Here is a 13,082-nt window from a genome sequence, read left to right as displayed (position 1 = left end):
GACAAATGTGAGTCAAGCTTGAGAGGTTAATACCCAAATTAAAAAATTGAAAATTTAATCGGTTTTCACGATGCAATCACAGTGGACTCTCTCTGTGTCGATATTGAAGGGACCAGCGAGAACGGGAAGTATCAAATTATTGAACGTAAAAATCAGAGCATGCTTTTGAACGGTCCCGGTGGCATTTTTCGAGACAAGATTTGTCTGACCACGCCTTCCGTCGGATGGGGAAGTAAATGTTGGCCCCGGTCTAACCTAAAGGGTTAGGTCGATAGCTCAGTCCAGGTGTAGGAATCGTCTCCCTGGGTCCTGCCTCGGTGAAGTCGCTGATAGGCAGTTGGACTAACAATCCAAAGGTCGTCAGTTCGAATCCCGGGGTGGATGGAAGCTAAGTTGTAAAAAGAAGTTTGCAGTTGCCTCAACAACCAAAAATTCGGACAACTAGTTTCGACTAGAAATCTCGCAATCGAGAACGCCAAGGCAATGCTGTAGAGCGAATAATTTTATTTGATTTTTTTGTAAACTAAAGTGATAGATGGAACAATATTGATATCGAGAAGATCGACAGCCAGGAAGTCGACTAGTTTTTTTTTTAAAAATAATCATTTTTTTATTAATATTTTTCAATCAGATTCAAAAAGAATGTAAAAATAGGCAAAAAATGCGGCCATCCAAAAGATTATGATTGAAAAATGCTTTATTTTTTTTTGCAGCGCTACAAAAAAAAAAGTTCCCAAAATCGTGAACAAGCGTTCATGAAAATGAGAACCTCGAACAAAGTGTTCAAATCCCATGGTACGATTTTGAGAAACGTACCATGAAATTTGAACACTTTGTTCGTGGTTCTCATTTTCATGAACGCTTGTTCACGATTTTGGGAACTCTTTTTTCTCCGTGTAGTTAAGCCATTGCAAGGATCACACAATTTTAAATTTTGTTCAAAGTAGCCTCAAAATTTGAATTGAATTAGAGGTTCATTAAACTAATAACAATATTGCAAAAAGCAAATTTTGCTTTTGTTTAGTGGAGATTGTTGGAAAACATTGAAAATCTTATCTAATCATTTTTAAATGCAAAAGTTTCAATCGAACATAACCTATTTTTTTTAAGTTCAACAGTTTCAAGTTATAGGCATATTAAGGTAATTGTTTTCGATTTTTTTTGCATATTTTAAAAGCTCTATGAAGGAAAAAGGTATGATAGATTTGGACTCCCTGAACACGCTCCGATCAGCAGAATTGAATTTTAGTGAATTTCCTGTCAATAAATAAAATTATAAATTTGGGGGCAAATGAAATTATTCTTAAGCAACCACCGCACTCACGTTTATCTGTGGGGGTAGCAAAAATAAGGGGGTGCGCATGGTTGCTTATATGAGGAAACGCATGGTTGTTCAACATGATTCCGTAGGTTTTATACCCAAATTTACAATTCTATTTATTTGCAGAAAATTCACTAAAATTCAAATCTGTTGATCGGAGCATGTTCAGGGAGCCTAAATCTATCATACCTTGACGAAACTGAGGCGTTTACTGACATCAACTTCAAAAATGTCGAGTGGATAACACACTTTTTTGAAGCAGTATCACAGTATCTTAGATATTTTGAAATGAAATAACAACAAGCGACCCATTGTTGCATGTGTAATCGAAAAAGATCTTTCCAACGAGTATAAAAGGTTGAAGATCTTCCAACTTTTTCAAAAAATGTGATGGTATGAAGTTAAACTCATCGAACATTTTTAGGCTGGATATTAATGTGAGGAAGGCACCAACTTAATTAAGATTAGGTAAAGTTGTTTTTCCAATGATCATTTTTTTCAAAAAATGTTTTTTTCCAGTACCAGATCATGCACCATCCTAAACTCTTGCTCAAAAGTAAAGGCATCATAAATAATACCTTTTTCTGAAAAGTTTTAAACATAAACTGGGTGATGAAAAGTGAGTATGCGTAGCTTGATTTTCAAATGATCCCACTTTGTTTACGTCTACAAAGTAGGAGGATGTCCAAGCAAAAGCATGACTTTTTCCTTATGGGTAAATAAACTGTGTTATTACCATAATTATGTGTTTTGCAAGTTTCGATCGGTTAAAAGAGGGTTTTCTTTTTTACGGGTGACGAAAAACTGCGTTGAATTCTGCGATGTCGGTTAAAAACAGCGTGTGATCGAAAGCTTCAAGATTTGGTATTCACATTTTAAGGTAAAATATTCTGTTCAGAAAAAAAAAAACTTTTTTTTGCATCCTTGACGGCTAAAAATAAAATATAGTTTTTATCATTTGTGGAATAATCGATTACAATACTTGCATTTTCTGGTGAATAGAAAAATGGTTCCGCCTTGACATAAAATCCTTGTCAAACCGATGCAAATCCTTCTCAGGATACAAATTTTCAAATATTATCATCCTCGTTGCTATACAATTTTGCAAGCTGTTTATAAATTCCGCAAAATTTTAAAAGGCCTAGAATGAAATCGGCTTCTTTTGATAAAAGGAATGCATGGACAAAGTTTTATTCAAATAAAGAAAAATCAAAGAACTGCGAGACTTAAAGAATTATTCTACTGATAATTGGATATTTTTTTACAAATATTTAAAAAATCATTTGAAAATCGTTTTAAAATAAGTCCCATTCGATATGTCTTTTTTAAAAATGTTTTGTGTTTTAGTTATCTAGATACGCAGTTGTGTTTATGTAAATATCTGTAAAAATTGGAAGCTATTAAATTTAAAAGATGAGCAATTCTCTACCAAATCGGTCTTTTTTCTTAAATTTTAATTTTTGTATTTTTTAATCCGACTGAAACTTTTTTGGTGCCTTTGGTATGCCCAAAGAAGCCATTTTGCATCATTAGTTCGTTCATTTAATTTTCCATACAAATTTGGCAGCTGTCCATACAAAAATGATATGTGAAAATTCAAAAATCGGTATCTTTTGAAGGAATTTTTTGATCGATTTGGTGTCTTCGGCAAAGTTGTAGGTATTGATACGGACTACACTGGAAAAAAACGATGCACAGTAAAAAAATTGGTGATTTTTTATTTAACTTTTTGATGCAAACTTTTCAGAAATTTCCAGGTTGTGCAAAACATCTTTGACAGAGTTATGATATTGAATGTTTGGCCCTCTTGAAATGTTAGTCTTGGTTTAAAAATTTTGAAAGTATTTTTTTCGAAAAGCTCAGAAAATTTCACGAATGTTTTATATTTTAACATTGATAATCAGACCATTCGTTGCTGAGATATTGACATTAAAAAATGGTGGATTGATTGGGTGAGATTTAGAAAACATCAAAAACATCAATTTCCTGTTTTTAAAACTTTGCATTGCAATATCGCAGCAACTAAGGGTCGTATCAACAAAGTTCAAAAAACCAAAATATAGAGAATTTTCTCAGCTTTTCAAAAATATTTTTTCAAAAGTTGGCAAACATGTGCACTAATTTTAAAAAATGAAAAACTGCGACTATTTTCAAAAAAGTCACCTGAAAATGGATTTATCTTGAAAACTGTGCACTTTATCAAAATTTCACTTGAGTACCTTTTGTTTGCAAATTTGATTTTACATCGAAAATGAAGTTGAAAAATTTTTGCGACCAATTTTTCGACTTTTTTGAAAAAATTAGTATTGATTCAAAAATTCATAACTCTGTCCAAGATTTTTTGCACAACCTGGAAATTTCTGAAAAGTTGGCATTTGATGTCCTCTAAAACCTATAAAAAAATAAAAAAATAAAAATAGTGTTTTTTTGCAAATCAAGTTTTAGTGACAAAAAGTTAAATAAAAAATCACCAAAATTTTTTTACCATGCATCATTTTTCCAGTATAGTCCGTATCCATACGTACAACTTTGCCGAAGACACCAAATCGATCAAAAAATTCCTTCAAAAGATACAGATTTTTGAATTTTCATACATCATTTTTATATGGACAGCTGCGAAATTTGTATGGAAAATTATATGGACAAACTAATGATGCAAAATGGCTTCTTTGGGCATACCGAAGGCACCAAAAAAGTCTCAGTCGGATTAAAAATACAAAAAAATCAAATGACCGAAATCGGAGAGAACTGCTCAGATGCTAAAAATATCTGGATTTAAAAAATGGTTGGTCAAGTTTTGCGTATAACAAAACAATATCAATTACAAGAGAACTTACAATCTACAGCAGTTGAACATAATTAGCATGTGATTCGATTCTTCTGATACTTTATCTTCTACAGCACACACACAGTTCGCACCTGTTGATCTAGTTGCATAAATTTCTCCTCCATTCAGCACCCGTTCCATTCCAGTACCGCAGCGCAGCCTGAATTCTAATACGATCGTCCCATTTTCTATATCTTCCCCACATCGAACAGGTTTGCTCCCGCAACCCGGTCGCGCGTCTTCCATCCCGCGTCATTGAGCGCAGTCAAAGAAAAGCAACTCGTCGTCGTTGGCGGGAAAGGAGGAAGTACTGCGCGAGCGAGCGAAGGTGATCCACTTGTACCCTAGGGCGGCCGGTCGGAGGGGAGTTAATCGACGAAGCTCACTGCGGCTAATCGTGCTCATCAAACGAGCTGTACTTCTGAACAGAACACACAGAAATTCCGAACAACCTGTGGCAGGTGTGAGAACTCGTCGCCGTAGTCACACAGTGGGAGAACAATAGGTTTGAGGTGCAATTAAACGCACGGGTTCGAGTGATTTTTTTTTGATTTACCAACACTAGAAAACGCGCGGAATTACGGAGATTGGAATGTTTGTACTGTGAACTGAGTATTGGTCGCTTTGCGTAGACAATAGCAGACGACTGCTGTTTAATAGCTGTACGCGGGTAGGACCACGCTAAACTGGGCAGCAGGTCAAAGCGAATCGCGAGCAGGTCTAGCTCGCTACCGTTCTGCCATGCCCGAGAGCACGCTCGGTCAACAATAGTTCTGGACTAGTGTACTGTGAACTTCGACTGCGCTGGACCCAAATCACGCGCGAAGATCAGCCTGATCCGTTCACGTTTCAACCGGGGATCGTCGAATTCGGCGCGTTGCGCTCTCAGTGAACAAGTAGATCCGAGGCTAGTGACAACCAAATCAGTGTGTGCAGTCCACAATGACCTTTCTTGAGTCATCCGCGGGCAGTTCAACAAGCCCAACGTAACCAGTGAGCCAAGCCGACGGGCTTGAAAGTAGCACTTTGGCGGGAAGAGAGCTGCGAAAAAGCAGGAATTCCGCGATTTCGTGCGATTGTGCAAAAGTGTGAAGTTGCGACTGAAGAGCGCAGTGAAGATCTGCGCAATGTTTTGGCGTTGAGCGAGAAGAGCCAGGAAGCAAGAAGCCGCTTGCAGCGAACGAGCAAAAGTGAAATTAATTGATTTTGTACCGTATTATTTGGGGTGCGGCAAACGGTTTCGCACATTAAGACCCCTCCACCCCCTCACTCCGTCAACCAGTGTTTGATTGTGATATTTTTTACTCACCGAATGCCAGCTTTATCATTAACCATCAACGTCAATGAATGTTGTTGTGGCCGATTAGAGGCAGTGTGGCCAATTACAACTCGAAAGCACCGCCGCCGAGTTAGATAACAAAGTGCATCGTGATTTCTCGTGAAGCCCTCGCGAGAGTGACCTGAGAGGAGCCACTCGGTTTTAAGGAAGAAAAAAAGAAAGTGCGCGGGAGTCTGTGAAGTGTGAAATAAATTCGAATGTTTTCTAGCGAGATCAGAGCGTCGCCAGTTGGTGGCGTGTAAGTAACAGGCGTTGTGACGTCGTGTGCACCACTTTCGAATCAGCCAGGGGGTCAATCTCGCTGACTACGACACATTGTAGAGGCGTGTAAGAGTGGTGTTGGTGGTGAGGCGCTGCAGTACGTAAGAGCGAGGTAAGTTTTTGGGGGATGCATTCGTGGGTTTTGATAAGGTTGTTTTCATTAATAGTTTCAATTGGACTGTTATGGACGCTCATTTTCATCATTATTTTTCTCCTCTCAGACGCCGTCCATTTAGTACGCCTAATAACCACTTTGGACAGTCATTAGGCGGAGTGAGTGACAAGTTTGTGACGTACTGAATAGATGATGCTTTGGTATTCCGAGCAAAATGTGGTGAATATGCCAAAGACGAAGTGTAAACCACGAGTCTATCCTGCTCGTTCTTAATGTAATCATCAACTGACGTGTGCTGGATATACAATTTCCTTACACTTTGTCTTTAGCACATTTGCATTGATTTGCTAGATTAACTACATTATTTTGACGTTTATGCAATCTACATACGAGGCATTCTTTTATTTAACCTAAAATGAATTACCGTTACAGCGTCCTGATGCTTGACCTGATGTTTATGTTTATGTTTTAAATCTTGGGTTTGACCCATTTTCAACATCACAAACATATCCCACATCTAACTGATTTGGGGCGTTTGGCACGGTATGTCCACGCGTCCTTCCTCCCCTGTTGATTCTGTGAAATGTGGTCCGTTCACATAATCTGACAAGGGTGGCTTTAAGCGTAAACTAACCGCAAGTTCTTCGATTTGGCTGCGCTTCTGTTCGATTAGATTACATAAGATTCAAAACGCTGTTTGACCCATTTTCCATTTTTTCTATATGGGTAATTCTCTACCAACTCACACGAAATCGGGAAAAGTTGCCCCGACCCCTCTTCGATTTGCGTGAAACTTTGTCTTAAGGGGTAACTTTTGTCCCTGATCACGAATCCGAGGTCCGTTTTTTGATATCTCGTGACGGAGGGGCGGTACGACCCCTTCCATTTTTGAACATGCGAAAAAAACGGTTATTGGATAGAAATTTGGTGTCAGAGGGACTTTTATGAAAAATTAAACGCCCGATTTGATGGCGTACTCAGAATTCCGAAAAAACGTATTTTTCATCGAAAAAACACTAAACAAGTTTAAAAAATTCTGTTACTCGACTGATTTTGGAACATGTAATTTTGAAATTTACGACTACAACTTATTTCAAAACTTTTTTTCGTTAAAATGATCGCGATATAACTCGTGATGTTTATAAGCAAACCCCTTATGTCTATATATCAAAATTTTTGTAATTGTCTGCTCTACAACTTTGTAGAACATTGTTACACTCTAAAAAATAACCCTGCAAAGTTAGAAAAAACACGAAATTTTAAAATGAAAAATTTTGTTCTAAATGAAAAAATGACCCTTTTGGGTCAATGTAGATTCGAAAAGTACATTAAATTTCCCATAAAATGACCTGCTCCAAAATGTTTTACAGTCGAGTAACGGAAAATGGGAGAATTTTTGAAACTTTTTTAGTGTTTTTTTCGATGAAAAATACGTATTTTCGGAATTCTGAGTACGCCATCAAATCGGGCGTCTAATTTTACATAAAAGTCCCTTTGACATCAATTTTCTATCTCATCACCGTTTCAGGCTGCAAATTATTGAAAAACACCTCTTTTTTCGCATGTTCAAAAATGGAAGGGGTCGTACCGCCCCTCCGTCATGAAATATCAAAAAATGGACCTCGGATCCGTGATCAGGGACAAAAGTTACCCCTTGTGACAAAGTTTCACGCAAATCGAAGAGGGGTCGGGGCAACTGCTGTGTGAGTTGGCGGAGAATTACTCATATATTTTATATTTAATCAAAATCGTGTTCCCCGGACAATTACAGTGAAATGCTCAAAACAATCCTAACCATTGCGCCGATTTGTTGATGGAAAAGGCTATCAACCACTCATATATGACTAATATAAGGTCGCTGGACTCGTAATTTAGGGTATTTATTCTTTTATTAATGATTCGACTATCCGGGTTCGGATAGTCGAAACTTTAGAAATCGAAGCTTTAGATAACCGAGTCTATACTGTATTGACTTTGGATCAAATGCTGTTTTTCCATGGGATGTCGCCATGTAATTTCACCTTTGATTTGATTTTCCTCGAGTAACACCATATCTTCCTGTACTCCGGATTTCACCGGGGAACCTGGAACCGCTCCCAAACGAGTGCATATATAAAAATTACAACTGGCAAACCCTATCTCAATTTATGATGTGCTTTCCAAAGAATTAATAAAATAGGTAGAGGGTGATGAGCGGAAATTCCCGGGAAATCGACCTTTTTTGGTCCTCTCGATTCCCGGGAAATTCGGTCGTGACTCTCGGGAAGTTTTTAACTTATAAATATCAAAGCAAAATTATATAAATTAATCAGAACATTATTTCCAAAATTCTAAATTGTTTAGAACATTAGATGTTGAAAAATGAAATCTCAAGTAAATGGGCAGTAAAGCTTTTTCAAAATAAGTTCAATATCCTTTCTCGAGCATAGCAATCCTCAAAATCTGTTTTTTATTCTTTATTTTTAAGTCCCTAAGTTAATTTCGTTGTATTAGGTTTATTTCCTTTTTTGATGTCAATAAGTCATTTTTTGTTTCACGTCAACCTCAATATTAAATTATAATTAGGGTAAAAAAAACTCTGGCAATCTTTGTAAAGTTAATGTTCGCCAATTGTGAACATTCGAGTTTTTCTGATAACTGTTAATATTTCTTCAATAAATATTTGCAGTTGACTTTAAAAAGGAAAAATCAAGTTTAAAATTTGTTTGAGTCGATATTTATCATATTGCAAAAATTCTGATACTGGGAAATTATGTATTATTCGTAAACATTTTAAACTAAAATTTTTAGCCCCAAATTGAGCTTTCTAAGTAAATTCTAAGTGTAAATATGGGTATCCGGCGCCGTCGCTCCGTGCCGTACTCAAACACTTAGGAGCCCAGGACGGCGAAGTCCTTGTAGTTAAAAAGAGTGTCTTCCTGTGGTTGGTACTAGCAATGGTGGACGACAGCTTTAAAGACAACTTCTTTTTTTCGGGACTCAAAATTTTAGTTAAAAATGTTTAAAATCTTGTATTTGCAGATTCAAAAAAAAAAAAAAACAAAATAGATAATCAAAAAGTAGATATGGTTTCTCTAAGTAATAATGATACTTAAATTAACGTTTCAAAGAATTAATATGAATTGATTGTAAGTAAATTCATTGAAAATATATTACTTTTCTTTTTAAATTATTGCCACTATTGGTATACTTATAAAAAACGCCCGGGTCCCGGGAATTCCCGGGAAAAGGCCAAATTCAACTCTCGATTTCAGGGAAATGGAAAATCTCGAGAATCGTCATTCTCTAAATATATATAGGACTCTCTAAATATCCTATAGGATTAAACATTATTTCCGGATCTTATGTGTATTCCATATTTGGTAAGTAGCGAGGAAGGCACCATCCGCATCTATGCCTACTTAAAGGTGAATTGAGTTAGTGAGTAAATCTAGAAGGAAACAAATATTGCAAAAATAAGGATTTATAACAGGTGAGATTGGTTTATTATTTTTCTATCAATTTTTGATCTTACTTCGTATAAATCCATTTAGAAATTTCAAAACTGTTTTTTTTATAAATGCTAAAATTGTTCTTCATTTCATCCTATTTGCCTTTGCTCTTTGCTTTGCTCAACGTATAAGCAAATGAAAAAGTAGGTGAAAATTTTAAATACTTGAGTAACACTTGAACGCTCATACAATCTAACGAAAGTGAATCTTACCGCACCCTGGCTCCGTTGCGGAAACTAAAGGACGGAAACGGTGTGCGGTTTGCGGCACCACTGGCAACCGGCCGGTTGGGCGATCACCGTGTTCATCTTTCCCATACCTTCACTTTAAGTATAATCTGCGCTGATCGTAATGCTAGCCGTTACGGCTTATGGTCACCCTGCGTTGTGACGAAACTTTTCCTTTCTGCGGAACTGTTCTCATAGCAATGCCTTACGAAATCCGTTGCGAGTTGCCGAATAAACGAGTGGTTTTTGTCGTGCAATCGAAAGGAAACAATTTTTTTGGGCAATATCAACGATCACTGCCAAAAACTATAACAGAAGGTCAAATAAATAATGGAAAAAGGGGGGAAAAAAGATTTGCTGTCTTTTTAAACACTGCTTGTTTCAATGCATTTATTTCGTAACTGAACTGCACGAACCGGCTTCACGAAACTTCAACTCTGTCATTCAGGTGGTAGTGCTTTTTGTTGAAATAGTGCTATCTTGTCTCATACCCAGTTGTGGAAATAATCGCTTAAAATTCTTTCAGGTAGGGGAAAGTGGGGCAAGTGTAACAAGCTAAGGAAATGCTCGTTATAACCCATTAAAAAGTTAAAAAATCTATCGGATTTTATCATAAACATCTTATTCTAGGTCTTAACTAAGACTTTGTCAGAGCAAGTTTTTAAAAAATCCTGTTTTTTAATGTAAAAAATTGATTTTAAAAATTTTGATTTTCCGTACGTTCTACTCAACTAGTGGGGCAAGACGAACAACCCGTTGGGACAAGAGGAACAATGCATGAAAAAACATGTTAATTTGCTAACAATTGAACTGTTATCACTTAGATACATCAGATAAGAATGTATTTAAAAGGTTTCTTCCATTTTTAGATTAAATAATAATGTTTGGCTAAAAATTTTATCGTTTTTACGAAAAAAATATTACTTAGATGATAAATAGTAAATTTTCATAATATCACTATATTTTGAATGGACAATTTTTTTTTAACAATTGTTTATCAGTTTTTAAGTACTTTCATGTATTTATTTCCCAATAAAATATGTTTTTGCAGCAATTCGTAATTTTTCCCATACTAAAAATCCATATGGTAAACTTGCCCCACCTGAACAAGATTTTTTTAAAGCTCTCAACAAAAATAACCAAAAGTTAAATCATACTTTGTAATAGGTGCATGTCTTTGGTAGGGACACTACTGATCTAGGAAAAATAGCATTTTGATAAAATGAGTCTTAAAACGAACCCTAAGCCTTATTTTGGACTTTCCAAATATTATAAGAAAACAAAAGTTTTGAAAAAACTTCATTAAATCTTATGCCCCGTGGCGTTTACGTCGTTTTGGCCGTTAAGTGGTAGTAGAATCAGCTAATTGCATTGCTAGCAACAATTCCTCATACTAGAAATAATCAAAATTGTAAAAATTACAGCCGTACGAGCGATTGTTCCTCTTGCCCCATATGGTCGTCTTGCCCCACCTTCCCCTAAGTCCTGTTATCTTTAAAATTGTGTCCTTCTTTGATTGTAAATATTTTTTTGTTATCCAACTTTAACTAATTATAAAATTCTATAAGTGTTCTTGTATCTTTCCGGAAATGCTTATTAAATATACTTAATGTGACCAGCGAGCACAACTGCCACATTTTATCCGATGCAGCCAACACGCTTACTCTAATGGTCTCTTTCTCCGGACGAAATTTCCGAGACCTTGCTCTGTCTGGAGGAAAAGAAGTGGAGCACTTTCGTTTTCTGTATACGATTCCTGGGTGGCACGACCGTCTCTCCTCTCGTTGCCGTTATATCTTCTGATGAATGCAGTTGCTTAATCGGTTCGATTACATGATTTTTAGTTTAATAGCTGTTTCTGGGTGAAATAGTTGTTTGTTTCAGGATTGAACGCTTGTCTTCCTTCTTGTATAGGAAAAATACAACAGCTTTGCCCTACTATAAGGGGTCAATTTTTAAAACTATTTTTTCCTTTAAGTTCTATTTAAATGTTTATAAAGTGCTATTTTTTTTTCTTTGCTGCAGTCCCAGGGAGTAGAACTCCCAAATGGGAGTAAAACAGATTAAATGTGAGAAGTCTTGGTGAAAAGTTTTTTTTCGTTTGCTCACTGTCTTTCCAAAAGTTGCCTAATTGGCATGTGTAGAAACGTGCGTAATTTTTGCAACTCTTTCAAAATAGCTGTCTTTACCCTAGTATTGGTCACCAGCATCTAGGTGACCACAATGAAATGGCTTGCCATTTTTGTCTATCCTGGCCAGGTGAGGTGGCACGCAAGCGGAAGTGGGTGCATTATCATTTTAATTCGATTTTCACTTTTGTTACCGCCTCGAAAAACATACATAAACACACTAACTTATACAGAGCGCGGCTACATCGGCTATGGTCAGCCCTGGAGGTTCCCTCATTTCTGGAAGTTGTAATAAAAGCAGCGTTAAGTTATGTGGCCACGCTGGCACGCCATCTATCGGATTAATGTGTTTATTTTTATGAGCTCTGTTGTGTGTGAGTGCATTTTAGCGAAAGTGTTTAACGGGCGGGTAGTGTTTTCGAAACTCGGAACTCTCGGCTCTACTGGTAGGTCAGTTTTGGTCGTGTTGGGTGGAACAGTTTGGCTCGTGACATTTTAATGATTTATTTATGATAGGTTAACGGGGTTAGCGTTAACGACTGGCAGGTCTGCTATAGTGAGGTCGGCCCATAAATAGTGATGATATAAGAAAAATGCTGTTGAATTTTATCACATTTGGAAGATTTCACAGCCCAAAATCATTTTCAAATTAAAAAGCCTGGTAGTTTAGTCATATGTGATCAAGAAATGACATGTCCCTCAATGATTATTCATTGGCTTAATTTATAATTTGAGACAATAGGCGCAAGTTATTCTATTTGGGGAAAATATGAGTATTCTAATCGATTACCTATCTTTGCGATATAGAGAGTTTGTTGCTCGATTAAAGCTTCAAAAAATATTTATGCCATTAAATTATAAGCAACAGCACCACCTCGAGTAAGCACACTCATTTATGCCATTTACCGCCTAAAAAAATCTAATTAAATGCACGTTTGATCTAAATTTCTATTTTGCTAGACCATTATCATTAGACCATTCTTTCTAAAGACAGGTGTGTAGGGGATGGTCCAATGAACACATTCCAGAAGGAATTAGGGTTGTCCATTCTGTCCCCAAGGTGCGCATTGGATCGACGTCCGGTGTCTCCAGAATCAACGATTCACCCTTCAAATGTACACATTGTCCTTAGTATGCTATGACGGCTAGCTGAAAATTGCGACGCCTCATGTCAGACGGTGAACACGTGGAGAAGCATCGATTGCATTATTATTACAAAATCATCATGTTATGTTATTTGGAATAGTTCAAATTGTTACAGGAACATCAAAAATTATAATTTTATTACTTTAAAATATGTTTCTGAGCCAAAACTTGAGTGAATGCTCTGCCACGTGTTCACCGTCTGACATGAGGCGTCGCAATTTTCAGC

General features: G+C 36.7%; 1 protein-coding gene across 1 annotated transcript in view; it reads left to right on the top strand.

The window, feature by feature from the left end:
- The window catches only part of LOC6035539 (protein catecholamines up), a 240,364-nt gene that overhangs the window by 14,496 nt on the left and 212,786 nt on the right, over positions 1 to 13,082 (top strand). Inside the window, exon 2 of the mRNA XM_038254903.1 lies at positions 4,361 to 5,860. The gene's annotated coding sequence lies outside the window, so the exon portion shown is untranslated. The remainder of the gene's footprint in view (positions 1 to 4,360; positions 5,861 to 13,082) is intronic.

Source organism: Culex quinquefasciatus, chromosome 1 (assembly GCF_015732765.1).
Source record: "Culex quinquefasciatus strain JHB chromosome 1, VPISU_Cqui_1.0_pri_paternal, whole genome shotgun sequence".
Taxonomy (NCBI): Eukaryota; Metazoa; Arthropoda; class Insecta; order Diptera; family Culicidae; genus Culex; species Culex quinquefasciatus.
This window is presented reverse-complemented; position numbering and strand designations above follow the sequence as displayed.